Genomic DNA, 14,461 nt, shown 5'->3' on the forward strand with positions numbered 1-14,461 from the left:
GGCTGAGGAATTCTGGAAGTTGAAGTCTACAAGTCTTAAAGTTGCCAAGGTTGGAGACCCCTGTTCTATTGGGTAAGTTTTTTTCCCCTTTGGGAGCTTTAAAAAAAATAGTTAATTGGGGTTTTTTTAGTTGTTCTTTTTTAGACCTAGCCATTTAAAGTTTAGGAAGTTTTAAATTTAGTTTTCATATAAAAATAAACATAAAATAATATTTGTGCAGCTTTCTGAGATTTAGTGTGTTTCTGTAGTGTTTCACTCTAACTACACAAACACACAAATCTCACAAAGCTGTATGTGGAATTTTGTGTGTGTAAAGTGTGAAAGTTGGTTTTTTGGGCTTTTTGTGGCTGTGTGAGGTTCCTGCTTGTTGCAGGGGCCATTTTGGGTCTAGCACAGCTGCTTTTACATTGTGGGTGAGCCAGTTGATGTTTTTAAATTTTTAGTTGGTGTGTGTTGGAAGAGGGGTAGTCTTATATGGTGAGTATAGCCCAAACCCTATATTTTAACAGGAAAAGTCGGGGGTCGTCTTATACGCCCAGTCATCTTATATACCGGAAAATACGGTAGGCCTCTTGGATCCAATCCCTTGAACACCATTGGCATTGACAAAAATCACCATTGGTCAATTGCAAAAGGCAGCTTTACTTGGAACAACTTACATCTTGTGATGATACCTTTAACACCACCAAACAACATCTTCGTATCCCAAATTCATGGGAATGGCTTTATAGAGGGACAAAAATGCCAAATCCAGTCTGGATGACATCTGGATGACTGTGAGACCAACCATAATAATTTAAGCTTGGATGCCACATGACTCTCAATGACTCAGGAAGGTTATATGTATACATAGCCCATATTTTTATGATCAGTTTCAAATCCAAGCTCATCAGATCTTTTACATTATTAGTTTCCTCCAAATATTTTAGCTACTTAATTTATAAAATTCTTTTAGTGGCTTGGTGATTCTCATTGGGAATCACAAACCGCTGCTGATATATTATAAATCACTTAAAGATCTATGCTAGATCTTTATCTATATTCTGTCCATTTTGCCCATTCCTGCCCACAAAAGCACAATCTGATCGTTTTCAAGCAGCCACAAAACTCCTGTTACTTACCTTTCTAGACATTCACTACAGTGTTCTTTTTATTGTACATTCCATGCCTTTCAACTTTTCTACACAAGGTTTCCAGTGCCCCATGAAATCTTTAAGACTCATTCTTCCATGCACAGCACCTTGGCAGGCATAGTAACTCCATTGTGCCGGTGTTATTACGAATAATGAATGCAGATGTCAAGCCACAAGATATTTAAAATTAAATTTGCTCAGTTCAGTTTAAACTCTCATAACTGAAATTTTAACCTCAAATGGAGGCTGCTTTCAAATAAGTGGTTCCTGTTACCAATAAAAAGTCAGTGTGCAGGATACTAGAATAGGAAAAATGCAGAAAAGAGTAACGCAAGTACATGGGAGGTTACAATGGGTCACAATTAAATTGTAATTGACCCACTTTTGAGTCAGCAAAACACTATACTGGAATGAACTTTGAAATCTCTTTTGCCAATGCCTACTCCGCCGTTATTTCACCTTTTCTGAGCCAGTGTCAAATGTACTATCCTGATTTACAGATATTCTTTGACTTATGACCACAATTCAGCCCAAAATTTCCATTACTAAACAAGACAGTTATTAAGTGAGTTTTGTCCCATTTTATGACTTTGTCAAGTGTCTGAATTTTGAGCATGTGACCATGGATGCTGCAATTAAAGTTGCAATGGCTGTAAGTGTGAAAACCAGTCATAAGTCATTTTTTTCAGGGCGTTTGTCAAATAGTCACTAAGTGACAATGTGAGCTTGACACCCTTGATGTAGAAGGTGGTAATGCATGACAGAGTTTACACAACTTTTGGCTGCCATTAGAAGCTGCTACCTTAATGGGGTAGGACACTTTAGCACGGGGATGGCTTTGGGTACCTTAAAACTGTCTCGCTCATATTGGAGATGGGATGAGGTGAAATTCAACTCATGGAGACCTGGCAGAAAAAACATTCAGCACATATTTCTACTTCGGTTAGGTGCAAACCCACCCACCCACATCTGCACCCCCCACACATGTGTACTTTATATGTGGAGGGGGATATGTTCAAAGTAACAAATATGCCATCACTGTTGCCATTATATAGAAAATAGCTCTAAGCCTGGTCAGAATGATAGCTGAGATGCAATAGTAGAACATCTTGACAGCTGTAAAGGATGCATCAGTATATTGGTCATAGATAACTATGAACACTATATGATTTTAAAGACTATAGTGAAAGCAAAGGAAAAAAATACTATTCCATACAGGAACAATAATAACATTGGATTCTTTGGTATGTGCTATAATTACTAACACATTAGCAATGAAAAATCTGAGCAAGTGTAAAAGAATATGCTTTCCACTCAGTCCATTTAATGGCCTTTTTATTGTGGATACTTCCCATTTTATTATTTTTTTTAGAACAGTGTTTAGATTTTTATATCTTTATTTTTTTTCAATCTATGAAACAATTCTTTTAACTTTTGATATATGCTTTAAGTATTTGCCTCATAAATTTGTAGCTGGGATATAAATTCCTTCAATTTGGTTTATATAAAGTTGTATTTTCACAGTTTAGGTAGCAAAAAGCATGCATCTAACATGAAATATTGCAATGATGAGCTGAAGGCTAAGTAGTTTGTGCAGACAGAGTCCCAGCCTCTGTTTCTGTCTTTGCTGGCTAGAGATAATTGATTCTAATGGATTAATTTTTCAAAGCAGTGTTTGGGCCAGTGATACTATATTCCCTAATTTGGTTTGCATTTGCACTTAAGTACAGTATTATTGAAGAGAAAATGGTGCCAAAGCTAACTTGGAGCAATTCATAGTTCAGTGTGGTGAAGAAATATTGTCTACATATAATTGTAGGTTTGAATAAGAAAGAGCTCTTGAAAATGCACCCTGATTCATAATTAAAATAAAAATTATAAAAATATTTTTTCCTTTAAGTTTTTTAAAAAAGAAATAAAGATTCCTGTCTTCTTCTAGAGACTCCATATGTGGATTCTATTTTTCCACTACAGGAATCCAGAAACCTCTATGAATGTGTATATGTATGAATGTATGTATGTATGTATGTATGTATGTATGTATGGGACTCAAAATAGCAAGAAGGTGATGTTTGTGTGTGCATGCATACATGTGAGTAAATGTCCACATTATGAATCTCAAACTGAAACTTTATTTGCTTCTTTCATCACCATCCTAACATTTTTCCTCAGGTGTAGGGTCTGCTTTTTGGATCAACAAGCATCATCTAGGATGACCAAATGCAGCATCCTGATCCAACTGGACATTTTCATGTTCACATGTATTATATTTTGCCAACTTTGCTTCGGCCTTCCATTTGTGCACTTGCCATCTGTATTAAAGTAGAAGGTGATGGCGTGGTGCTCATGGAACATGGTTGTACCACTATAGGCATTTCTCCTGAATTTTCTGATATTGGTGTGATGTCCATTTCCTTCCAAACTGTGTCATTGCTGACATGGTCAGGGAGAGAAACGTCTAATGACCAATGAAGCATGTGCATCTCCATGGCTTTTAAAGTGCGCTCAACACATCTGGTGACTTGTTTATGTAATTTACAAGTCACTAGATGCATAAGCTTACTTGCTTATGAAATTTGCTAAAAGAAATTGTATATTTTGTTAGAAAAATACGGTAGTTGAAATCATTATTGCACTTCATCATTTCAGCCATAGAGACTTTATCTCTATAGCTGGGAAGCAAAGATGGAGGAAAGGAAGGTACCTCCCTGGCTTGTGTGAAATAAGCCTTAACATTTATAGCATATAATTTCCATCAGATTGCCTTCCATGTATATGCTATTTATTCACACACAGTTAAATCTTAGAATTAATTGCAATGTGATTTGGTAGGGACTTAATGGGCAAAGATTAACAAAATTATTTTAACCTATTATTGAAATTAATAAAATCTAAGTGTCAAAATTTAGATTTTGAGATTGCCATTCTCGGCTTGAAAGGCCAATGGTCATCAAATAGGAAAAATCTGGAAAACTTTTTTTGGAAAGCAGAAGGGAAGATTTCAACTGAACTGCACTTGACTGAGCATATAATCTAGCACACGGGTGTCAAACTTGTGGCGTCACATTGCCGCCACATGATGTTTAGCAATGTTTTTTCTCTTCATGGACCTGGGATGGGTGTGGCCTGCGGGTGACGCATCCGGCCATTGGGCTGCCAGTTTGACACCCCTGATCTAGCACCTTGTATCCAGATACACATTGCTTCTTGTACTGAATATTGGAATATATGATGCAGGTATATGTGCAAGTGGGTGTAAACATGGTGTAATGTTTGGGTAAACCAGTATTTTCTTATAGCCTTTTCAATCGATGTCATGCAGTGTTATTCATGTGGAATATACATATGTTTTCTGTGAGGAAATGTGATCATAATTGTTTATTTATGTTTAGAACATGTACAATTTATTAAGTGCTGCACAATGATAACATCACTATCCCATCTTGTCAGCCTGAGACCAGTCTAAATAACTTCATAAGCAAGATGACATGGGCCAGGAAGACACATTCCTGAGTAACATGGTAGAGTCTATTACTGCAGGGCTTCCTATAAAAGGGGTGTGAAACTCAATTTCATTGAGGGCCTCATCAGGGTTGTGTTTGACCCTAGGGGCCGGGGTGGGCGTGGCCAGGGAGGGCATGGCCAGCTTGACGTCACTCATGTCAGGGGGGTCTGTGGTGGCCTGAGTGATCTGCCAGCGAAAACAGGCCCCTGAGCTCAGTTTTCAGCTGTTACGGCCTCCTGCCACCCTCTGCCAGTAAAAATGGAGCTCAGGGGGCCTGCGCGCAGTGCCCCCGAGCTACGTTTTCACTGGTAGAGGGTGGCAGGAGGCCGTCACGGCTGAAAACGAAGCCAGGGAGGGCTTCATGTGGCCCTCCCAAGCACCAGTCCTTTGCTGTTTCTAGGGTGGCCCCGCGGACCAGATCTAAGCATCCCGTTGGCCCGCAGGCCTTGAGTTTGACATCCCTGCTATAGAGCTCCCTACAGAAGCCTATTTTTAAAAAAGTTGGACCAGCCTAAGAGTTTAGTGGAGAAGTTCTCTTGGGATATTTAACTATGAACAGTGGCAATGAGAACTAAAGTTTCTGAGCACAAAGGTTGGTGATTACTTTGAAAGCCATAAATGGCTTAAGTCCAAAGTACTTAAGCCAGAATAGGGAACTGACTATGATTTGAGGACTGGATTCAGTCCTTCATTTCCTCTATCAGGTTAGATAGTCAGGGGTTTGGAATTTAGGAAGAGGAAGTCCTACCCCTGACACTTGCATTTTTCTTGTAGAAGGCAGAAGTGAATGACAGTTCCCTGCCTTCCCCTGCATGAAGGAAACCTTACTCATAACCAGACTGCTGCCCTCAAGCTGGAGCAAAGCTGACCTCTTTCTTTTCTGAATGGAGCAGCCATGCTTTGGGTGAAAGAGCTATGCTTCCTGACATTCTGCTGGGATGCCTGCACCTTCTGGTCTCAGTTGTCTTCTGCTGTACCGTATCTTCTACTGATGGTGTAGCACAGCTGAGATGAAAGTAGATGTTCTTCTGTTTGGAGCATAACATCTTGCAATCTCAACTTCTCCTTTTGTTTATTTATTAAATTTATATATCACCCATCTCATTATCCAGAACAGCTCTTAGAGAATATATCATGTCCCAAAGACTCAGTCATGCTTGTAGATATATCTTATGGGTTTGGGGAATAGGTTTGGCTAGGTAGACCAGCTTTGTGGGCCAGATGAGTCTCCAGACCAAATGTTCTCCAGATGTAACTTAAGGGGACACCACAAGTAGCAGCTACTTACTTCCTAGGATATGATAGGGATATATATCCAATATGTAGTGAAGGTATGAATGAGATTAAAAGATTTAATGGCCATGCTGGCATAGTAGACTTCTTTGATACAAAAAAATGTCCATTTACTTGTTAGCTTCTATCGTTGTTGGACTGTTTGAGGTAAATTTTGTCTTCAAAGATTTTGACTGTTTTGAGGTAGATTTTATCCTCAGGTAGATGGTGATTTCTGCACTGGCTCTATGTAATTTTATTTGCTAATTCTGTTTTCAGTTTTGAATTGTTTCTTTTGATTTTTGTAACTGCTCCAAGCAGTGTAAATATTTTGGAATGATTGGATATAAGTATTTTGAATAATCAAGAAATATATTAATGTTTTTTAAAGAATTCAAGATAGGCACATTAAATTTTATTATTCATGTTTAATATGCAATATTGATGATTTGAACTCATATCTCTTCAGTTAGCCACAGATTTTACTGGATAATCTTTGGACACTTGCCATTCCCATGAGCTGCTATGGAAAATCATATGAGAAATAAATTGCATGCTTTGCTTTGAATTTCTAGGAAGAAAAGGGGATTCCTTTGAAACATATAAATATATTGCAGGCAAACAACAAGTGGTTGATGTCTAAGTAAAACTGGAGGTTTATTTTCAGTTAGTTAATTATACAAAGGCAGAGGAGTTTCCTTGTGACATAATTATTATTTTTGTAAACCAAAAGCCCTTTGGGGAGAGGAGGTGTTATTTATGTGTTTATAAAATAGGGAGCAATTTTGGATGGCTAACCATTCCAACTTGATTGAATATTTAAGCAGAAGCAACACTAATCAGATGCCTAAGTTCTTATGCAAATCAGTGGGAAAAAGGTGACAATGGCATAGTATTCCTGAGTGTTTTAAAAGATTTATCACTGCATATTAGGGAGACTGCCTAGTAAACTAACATTATCTTAATACTGGAAACATTTATTTATTTATTTACTCATTCATTCATTCATTTTCTATGCTGTCTATCTCACTGCTACTGCGAGTCTGCATTGCTGGAAAAGAAGGAAAGATTATGAAAAATAGCTTTATGAATTTCAGTATTAGAAAATGCTTGCTTTTTATTGAAATGGCAAAGATGAACCTGTATGTAAAAGAGAACTTTCCTAACCTTAGGAATTCCATATGTATTGAGCTTCAACAACCCTCAAGGCCAAACCAACCTTATCATTTTTCATTTTAGATTCTTTATAATCAATCAAGGTGTTAGAGGTGTTAGGTATTATATCTGTGAAGACCCATAAAGACCTGCTATAGGTTGGAGCCAGGCCATACCTGCAATCTCATTTAACTCTCACCACTGACTTTCCATACTGATGATGACTTAGCTATTTTCCTGATTTATAGCAGTCTTGAAGAGATGTTCTTGAAGCAGTTCAAGAGCTGCTACAAAAAGAGAGGGTCAACCTTTCTACAAAGCACCTCAAGGCAGAATAAGAAGCAATGGATGGAAACTAATCAAGGAGCGAACCAACCTAGAACTAAGGAGAAATTTCCTAACAGTTAGAACAATTAATCAGTAGAATGACTTGCCTCCAGAAGTTGTGGGTGCTCCATCACTGGAGGCTTTTAAGAAGAGATTGAACAGCCATTTGTCTCAAATGGTATAGGGTTTCCTGCTTGAGCAGGACCTCCAAGGACCCTTCCAACTCTTATTCTGACAGGCAGATAGTTTCCAATTTAGAATAATCAAAGCTTGCTGGGAGTGACAAGTGTGGGGATGGATATTAATTTGTATTGAAAAAGAGTGGGAAAACTGTAGATTGCATAAATGAGGAAGCTGTTAACAATATCCCATTTGCTCTCGTATCTATGTGAAGCGTAAATTATTTGCTCAGACACAAACTTTTTAAAATACTGTGAATGACATTTATGAAGCTCAGGGAAAAAAAGTTTAGAACAAAATAAGTTGCTAATGTTTTAGATTTCTGTCTGCTGCCTGTGTATGTTTGTCCTCTGCTAACCATTTCACACTGAAACTTAGCATTTACCTCTTCCTATTATGCAAGCAAACTGCAAACTTCCTGAGTCCAGATTTAAAAGTCAATGCATTCTACAAGTATGAGCAATTAGAGAAATATTTCACCTCATTTTAAAAATACAGAGAGTGCTTTGTACTGAGTAATTGCTTTGGAGAAGAACTGAATTAAGTTATGCAATTAAAAGCACTGTAACAATGCTTATAAAAAAATCTTAGGTCAAATCTTGAATTCTTAGGTGGGTCAAACATACTGTTATTCACTAGCCAGGTATTCTTGCATGAGTTGGTTAGATCACATGGTAAATGCACATGCTATGCTAAACCTCCATACAATTCGTTATACAATTCATGGAATTGGGAAGAGAATTGAATTAGAAGCAGAGTAGCATAACTTCATATCTGTGCAGAAATGGTGACAAGCACAATAGTGTAATAATATCTTAAGCCAACACAAGCTGCCTTTAAATGGTCTTGATAGATCAGGTCAACTTCAATCAAGACTCCAAAATTTATCTGAAATTAAGAAAATTATTTCAAAAATGACATTAAAAAAAACTATTTGGAAATTACCAGCAAGAGGGAACAAGGATTTACTTATGTTTGAGTTGGGCAGCTATGTAAACTTGCTAAATAAATAAATTAGAAATGTCCCTCCTATGCATACAAAGAGTTTGGCAGATCTGTAGCTAATATTTCTAATGAAACAATTAAATTGTCAGCTTCCTCTGGAACCGCCTGTGTGGATCTTGTGTCGAGGGGTTTTCTGACACTCGGCATAAATAATTAAATAGAAGTGAACTAAAAAGGTATAGGAAATATGATGTTAACAAAATTATTGCCTGACTTTTTTTTAAAGCTGACTCTCACTCAGTTTGTCATCAAATTTTTGTATCATAGAAAATAATGCTTAGATACGTATGTATGATGTATTACATCTATGGGAGTTCCACATTTATTTTTCATTATGAGTTTACTACCCTCTGATCACAGAATACTAAAGGAGACACAGGAATCAAAAAACACACCTACCTTAAAGACACCCTATTTGTTATGCAATACCATATGCTTGCTAAATTTAGGCCTGGTGCAAGTAAGGGCAGTGTTAGTGAAACACTGACTTTCAGTATACAACTTTTGGCATACTCCTCTCTGAAACTGGTCCAGTTTCTCTAAAGCTCTTAGAGTAGCTTTCTCAATTTGATGTTCTCCCTATACCACTCCCATCACTTTATCTCAAGGACAGGTAACTTGGGATAAACTTCCCAGCTCTTGAATTAGAACTCCCATCAACTCAATTGTCATGGCAAATAATATGAGAGTTACAGTTAAAAAAAAAAAGCTGGAGGAAACTGGATACCTATTTCTTTACTAGAGAACATTGTCTATGTTGCACATAGAAGGAAATAGTGTACATATTGAGTGTATTGATACAAGAAGTCTGTCATGAGATACCAACAGGATATATCCCAACCATCATAAAGTTCTGAGAAGAAGTTAAGAAGGAAAATTTAATAGTTCCACACTTAATCTTGGTCCATGTGGCACTTCCATTCTAAAGCATTTTCTGGTAGGACCTAGGGTTGTCTGAGAAGCTTGTGAATATGTGTTTTTTTCCATGGTAGGGAAGTCCTAGCTTTCTCTTCCAGTTCCTGAGCTTCCCTGCTTTGGTAGACACTGTAAATAGAATGATAATTTCAGAATTTCTTATTTCTCCCCGGTTGCCCAATCTAAATAAGCAGATATGTAAAGGACCATCTCTTTCAATCAGACACACATGTTCCAGTATGCAAAATGTTGTGTGGAGCAGCTTGAGTTAATTATTTCTGCTTCTTATTCTCAATGGTGAGAGATTGGCAATCCTGCATTGTTTTCAAAATGCTTTGGAGAGATTCAGAAGTGGAAGCCCTCATGCTGTGTAAATGTCTTCAGATGCCTTCAAACCAGAACCAACTTTGAGATCAGAGATACAATACACAAGAAAAGAATGAATCTGCCATTCTCCTAGATACTGATTGCAATTCCTTGGTTACTTTTAACTTCTAAAATCTCCAGCCACAGATCTCCACCAATTTTATATTTTATCGCTTTATTATATAATATTCATTTTTAAAGCATTGTTGAAATTTCCCTAACTTCAGTCATTCTCCTCTACTTCATTAAAGAATTCCAGCCTCCTTGCATTTCACTTTTTTTTTCCATAGCCCCTGGCTCCTGATTATCACAATCCTGAAAAAGAATATGGATTTCTGTTGGATATCTATTGCTTTTAGGAATCTCATATATTTTACCCCCCAGGGGTAGGCTTCAAAAATTTTAGCAAGGGGTTCTTTGCCCAGTTGCTGGGAGGGCATGGCCATGGTGGGCATGGCCTAGCCACAGCGGGGTGGGGGGAGGGTTGCCCTCTTCGGGCTCCAGAGGCTTTCCTTGAGCCTCTGGGAGGGTGAAAATGGCCTCCCCAGGCTCCAGAGGCTCTCTGGAGCCTGGAAATGGGCCTGTTTCCAGTCTTTCTGAACCTCTGGTAGGCTCGTTTTTCACCCTCCCTGAGCCTCTGTGCGTGCCCTGCACTTACCTGCATCCAAAATGGGCTGCATGGGGACTCCTGGGAGGGGTGGGGTGAGCGAGGCCAGCCAGGAGTGGGATTTGGGGGTTCTCCGAACTGCACAGAATCTTAGCTAGAGGTTCTCCCAAACCCCTGTGAACCCCCAGCAGCCCCCCACCCCACCCCAATGTCATATTGCTTGACATGCAGAGATTAAGCAAGAGAATATTTTTCTGGCTGAAGAAAAAGAGTACCGTATTTTCTGAATTCCTGCCTAACAGCTTGCTTTTGAGACTCAAAGCTAACTGCATAAGAACCAGCTCAAATATTTAAAAAGTTCAACATTGAGCTATTTGAACTGGCCCCTACAAAACCTGCACAGCCAGGCTTCAACACACTGTACTGTCTACCTGAGGAATTCAGGAAGCAGATTTATTGCAGAACTCCTTCCTTATCTAGTCAACCTCTGGGACTTTGGGAGTCAAATTTCAGAAGCAAACGAAGCATTAAGGAGCCTCAGTGAACTTTGTGGGAGGGAGATTAGAGGAAAAGGCAAAGAGAAGGCTCTCTCTCTCTCTCTCTCTCACCTGGCAACACGGAGCACTGAGGTCATCGAAAATGGATGGTTTATTCAGTCTCTCCTTATGACACACCTAGCCCCAGGAACACCACTGTGAAAGAATTAGCTGTGATTCATGAGCAGAACAGTAAACAAAAAGTGTTTATTAGCAACTCCTGTCAAAACATTCTGCTAAACCACATTCTGACAGTGACTTCCTTTTCTTGTCTCAATTTCTTTTTGTATTCTAACACAGTTTTAATCTGTGTTAAAATGTTAATCTTATTCTTAATGTTAAATGCATGATACATTGAATTGCAATTAGGCTGCTTTAAGGACTACACACCGTATCTGTGTATCTGGAGAATCAGCCTTTTCTGAAAGACTTGCATATAGTCCATAGGACTATCAATTTGGCTGCAGAAATGTAGAAGATCATTAGAAGATAACAAACATAAGAGGTTTTTGGTTTGTCTTAGTTGCTATTAAGCAACTTAGTTGCTATTAAGCCTATATTTTTGCAGCCCCTAATAAGTCAAGGAAGTATATTATTAGGTAGATAATCGTTTGAATACATTTTTCCTTCCTTCCTTCCTTCCTTCCTTCCTTCCTTCCTTCCTTCCTTCCTTCCTTCCTTCCTTCCCTTCCCTTCCCTTCCCTTCCCTTCCCTTCCCTTTCCTCCTTTCCTGCCTGCCTGCTTTCTCACCTGTAAGACCAAAGTTGTGTCTCAAAATAACAGTTTGTTTTAAGAATGGATTGCTGAACAACCAAGAGTGGCCTGGTTTATACAGCACATTATGTCAAATCAGGCAAACCCACTTTGTCCTACCCTGAAGACAATCTGCTCAGTTGCAAAAATCCAGATGACCACTGGATGACAGGCACGAGATACAAAGTAGATGATGCTGTTATTAGATGGATTAGAACTGGCTGATCAATTTTACAGTGAATTTTATTCAACGAATGGATGAATTTAGTCAATGGCTCTGTACCCAGATGGAAAGAAGTGTCACATCAGTAGTATGCATGACTTTGTTGATTGGGGAAAGTGTTCAATTATTAGATTTGCAGGTACAGTTTTATACAATTAGTACATCTGCAGCTGTTATAAACAAAAAAAAAATAGCAAACTATTTAGAGAACACAATCAAAATTTAGGAGCATATTGACAAGCTAGAGCATGAATTTCTGAATTTCCCATGAATTTCAACAGTGATAAGTACAAAGTCCTATATTGGGTAAGAAAAATAAAGGTATGAATATCAATATAGGATAGAGTGAGGTAGGGATAAGGAAACCATATTGAGCAGCATTGCAGGCAAAAAAGACCTGGGTGTTTTTATAGATCATATGCCACACATAAGCCTATGGTGTGACATGACTGTAATGAAGCAACTGCAATCCCAGGCTGCATCAACCAAATTATAGTCTGAGGATGAAGAGAAGTTATTGCCCTTCTCTATTCTGCATTGGTCAGACTACAGTATTGTGTTCAAACTCCTGGGAAAACTTTAGGAAACAGATTGACAAATTAAAGCATCTTCATATGAAAGTAACCAAGATGACAAGGGCCTTGGAAGGAAAGTCTTCTGAGGAATAGTTGGAACTATTGATTATATTTAATTGGGGGGTGGGGAGAAGACAGTCAGAAGGTAGGACAACTGCTTTCACAAATCCAAATGACTTTCAAGTATAGTAGATCCTGAACCAGAATTATTCAGCGTTGTTCCAGAAAGGAAGTTTAAATTACAAGGAACTATATTTTAGTTGGACATGGTGAAACATTTCTTAAAGTCCACTTTAATAATGGAATAGATTGCCTTGGAAAGTGGTGGTCTGTCCTTTGCTGGATGTGTTTAAGCAGAGGCTGGATGACTATTTGTTGGGCATTCTGCAAAAATGGCTTCCTGCACAAGGTACAGGGTTGGACTGCACAATCTCCAAGATACTTCTCAATCCTCACTTTCTGTGATTCAGGCTTGAAATATATCTTATTGTACATAAAGTTTGGAAGCCTTGGTTTAGTCGCACAGCTTAATCATACATTGTTTACAATCCATGTTTGATGGTTTAGCAATGTTATTGAATGTAGTTTATTCAATAAATCATGATTAAACAAATCATGCCTTAATGGAATGTGTGGAAACTGAGTCAGTCAGCTGAAATCCATTCCTTTCTTCAGTTTGACGATGCCTTTGAGCTATGAATATTAGAGAAATAATATATCCAACAGGGCACATTTAATGATGTAAAGTAGGTAACATTTTATCAGCCTAATCCTATGCCATAATGAGATAGGATGCATGGTTTATGGGAAGCTAACCTTTTATTGGTGTGTTAAGAGAATGGTGCTGCCAAATTCTGTATGCAATGTGTGATCTATCACTAAACTTTTTCTTTCCCATTTCTGGGTATTTATTCCCTTCTGAGAGAATGCCCCAAAATGCACGTTGAAGTGTGAGATGTTTTCCAAAGCAGTTTACCATCCCTGTGTTAGCATATTGTTGCCCAAAATACAGAAAAGGCTCAATTTCTCTTCGAAGTGTTTCCATAAATGTGCTTATGTGCATGTACATATATTGGATACAGAACAGAACAGAATAACAGAATTGAAAGGGATCTTGGAGGTCTTCTAGTCCAATCCCCTGCTCAGGCAGGAAACCCTGTATCATTTATGACAAGTGGCTGTCTAATCTCTCCTTAAAAACTTCCAGTGGTGGAACATTCACAACTTCTGGAGGTAAGTTATTCGACTGATTAACTGTTCTGTCAGGAAATTTCTCCATAGTTCTAGATTGCTTCTCTCCTTGATTAGTTTCCATCCGTTGCTTCTTGTCCTGCCTTCAGGTGCTTTGGAGAATTAGGTTGACTCACTCTTCTTTGTGGCAACCCTTTACTGATTATGACGGGAATGGAGAAGTGGGGGGAAAAGGAAGATTCAGAAAAGAATGTATTATTTTCCATACTGTACTGGATTTGATAGAAAATGAAAAGTGTTTCCACTGTTACAATTACAAACAGTGTCTCCATAGCTACAATTACTGGTACTGATGCCACAATACAAACAATATACTTTTTCTTTGGAAAATGAGATGGATAAAATATCCATATCATTTCATTTCTGTGTCATCAAACCCCGACTATTAACTTAATTAATTAACTCACTCTGTTATCCCTTAATTAACTCTAGTGAGGAGGAGGAGGAGGTTGAACTACAGAAGAATTAGCAGAAAGGCTGGTTCTGTCACAGCAAATATGAGGTAATGTGATTTTACTGGAATGGAGACCTTTATATTAGAGGGAAGCAAAAATAAAACACTTGCATAACTTGTCTGTTCAAGAAGTTCAAATTAAATTTCCAGAACAGATCTAGGGCTCCCAATCAATGGTTGGAACTTTAATAATGATTATTCAAT

This window comes from Pantherophis guttatus, chromosome 1, assembly GCF_059756535.1.
Source record: "Pantherophis guttatus breed Tessera chromosome 1, ASM5975653v1, whole genome shotgun sequence".
Lineage (NCBI taxonomy): Eukaryota > Metazoa > Chordata > Lepidosauria > Squamata > Colubridae > Pantherophis > Pantherophis guttatus.